The sequence below is a fragment of the Tympanuchus pallidicinctus genome, unplaced genomic scaffold, assembly GCF_026119805.1.
Source record: "Tympanuchus pallidicinctus isolate F22 unplaced genomic scaffold, pur_lepc_1.0 scaffold1, whole genome shotgun sequence".
In the NCBI taxonomy this organism is placed as follows: domain Eukaryota; kingdom Metazoa; phylum Chordata; class Aves; order Galliformes; family Phasianidae; genus Tympanuchus; species Tympanuchus pallidicinctus.
The window spans coordinates 2,700,280-2,702,607 of NW_026294618.1; the positions used below are offsets into that span (position 1 = coordinate 2,700,280).

Consider the following 2,328-nt stretch of genomic DNA (forward strand, 5'->3'; position numbering starts at 1 on the left):
CCGCTTTTTTTTCGCAGGGAAAGTGTTTCCAAGTTCTAAAATAGACAGCCCGAGTCCGAAGTAAAAGGCTTTCAATGGAAAACCATTGATTTAAATGTCTTCCTCTTAGTTTGGCTCGGATGTGGTGGGGAGACGCCGCTTTGGTGCTTTACTGCATAGGAGAGGATGATTTCTGGACATGTAAATAAAAGCATCTTGCATGCGGGGGAAAGAGTAATATCTCATTGCAAATGATGAACCGCCTGGTGCAGAGACAGCCTGTCCTTTACTTTAGTTTAAAGAGGGTTGAAAAAATGTGCGTTATTTTCTCCATTCTATGTGTCTATCTATCTGTATATCCATCCATCCATCTATCTATCTATCTATCTATCTATCTATCTATCTATCTATCTATCTGTCTGTCTGTCTGTCTATCTTTCTATCTATCTATCCGTCTGTCTGTCTGCCTGTCTGTCTGTCCATCTTTCTATCTATCCATTAATCTATCTATCCATCTGTCTGTCTATCTATCTATCTATCTATCTATCTATCTATCTACCTACCTACCTACCTATCTATGTATCCGTGTATCTATCTGTCCATCCTGCCCTCTATAAAAATAGTGGGTAAATGCACTACATAATATTCATCTTTGATCACTGTATGTCCATGTATATAAGGGTAGGTGTATAAAGGAATACATACATATGCTTTTCTATATAGTCCAGTATAAATGGATCAGGTTTGCACCCCTATATGCATATGTAACGTGTACTATACATGTGCCTATGCAAATCCATTCATAAGCGAGAATATATATAATTTACATACTTGAATGGGTCACTTTATGTATGTCTGCACATGGGAAAAGTTATATGTTTGGAGATATAAGTGTGTACGTGTGCCTGTGTATGTGTGTGAAACTGCATTTATGTCTTTATCTGCCTGCACAGAGGTCTCTATATGTGTGTATAAGCAGAGATATAGTCACATATATGTCTGTAGATATATGTAACTATGTAACAGATAATGTTTTTACTATCCGATGGAGGTTTACTTCTGCAGCCTATTGTTTCAGACAACAGATATAAGTTGCGATGGAAGAGGAACGTCGGATTTGGTGTCTGTCCCCCATTTCCAATTATAGATGGATCATTACAGACAGAGAAGTACTGAGAATCCAGACATCTGCTCTTCACATGAATGCACTCACCTCCTAGAGAACAGCCTGCCATCATGCTCTGGAAACTGGTTGAAAATGTCAAGTACGAAGATATCTATGAGGTGAGTATATAATATGCATATGAGTAAGAGAGTATATGTATATTTAAATATACATCTAGCTGCATAGAGGCACACTATATAATACATATATAGCTCTGCATCTGCTTACATTCAGATATAGAGAAGCAGACACCCCGCACACACAAATAGAGATGGGAAACAGACAGTAAATGCTTAAATGCTTATTTATTTGCAAATTTGTAGCCGGCATGTCAAGTCCTAAACTTTCTTTTTTTTTTTTTCCTTTTCTTTTTTTTTTTTTTTTTTTTTCTTTCGTGGAAAAGCTGTTTGATGCGATTTAAAACATCAAAGAAACGATCTGAGGGTTGGAATGAGGCAACTTAAAGGCAAGAGTTGGGTTGTTTAGAGCCCGAATTAAATGTAATTCGATTAAATGCGGGCAAATGTCGAGAAAGAGGGGAAAAGATGAAATTAGAAGAGAAACGCGATCTGGTATTCGGGGACGGGATGCATTTCTTTCTTTTCTTTTTGTGCTAGTTTCTTAATTTCCGATCCCAATCTAAGCTCTACCTGAATTTGGGTATATAGATAGATTGTCTTTTTCTCGTTTTCACGACCGGATGGCGTTTTTTACGACTCTTTTTACACGCATACACCGGTAGATAAGATGTGCGCGTCCTCATCCACCAGCGCTAATGACGAAGCACACACACATTCTCTCACGTCTTTGGGTACACGCAGCCGAACCGATCCATCCAAAGCGAGCACGGAAAGTTCTGGGCTTGATTTCAGAGACCTCCTCGGGATTTTTTTTTGAGGTCCAAAAGCAGAGCGAGGCGGGAGGGGACGGTGTGTGTGTTGGGGGGGAGGAGGATCACAGCAGAGCCAAACGGTTCTTAATTTTGCCCGGATCTTTCCCAAAGCGACTCCGCGAATGCGTTCCTTGTAAGTAAAGCAGCGCGCTGGATCGGATCCGAAATTGGAACAAATAATAATAATAATAATAATAATAATAATAATAATAATAATAAGATGGAAGGAAAGGTTTGCCGCTTCGTCAATGAATTTTTGTTGTTCGTTTTTTTGTTTTTTTTTATTATTATT

The 2,328-nt window shown here is 38.7% G+C and overlaps 1 long non-coding RNA gene across 1 annotated transcript in view; it reads right to left on the reverse strand.

Annotated features, from left to right (window-relative positions):
• Positions 1-1,488: 1,488 nt before the first annotated feature.
• Positions 1,489-2,328, reverse strand: part of LOC128086014 (uncharacterized) — a 2,708-nt gene continuing 1,868 nt past the window's right edge. Inside the window, exon 2 of the long non-coding RNA XR_008209205.1 lies at positions 1,489-2,328. This exon is cut by the window's right edge and continues 1,251 nt beyond it. This is a non-coding gene — a long non-coding RNA (uncharacterized LOC128086014).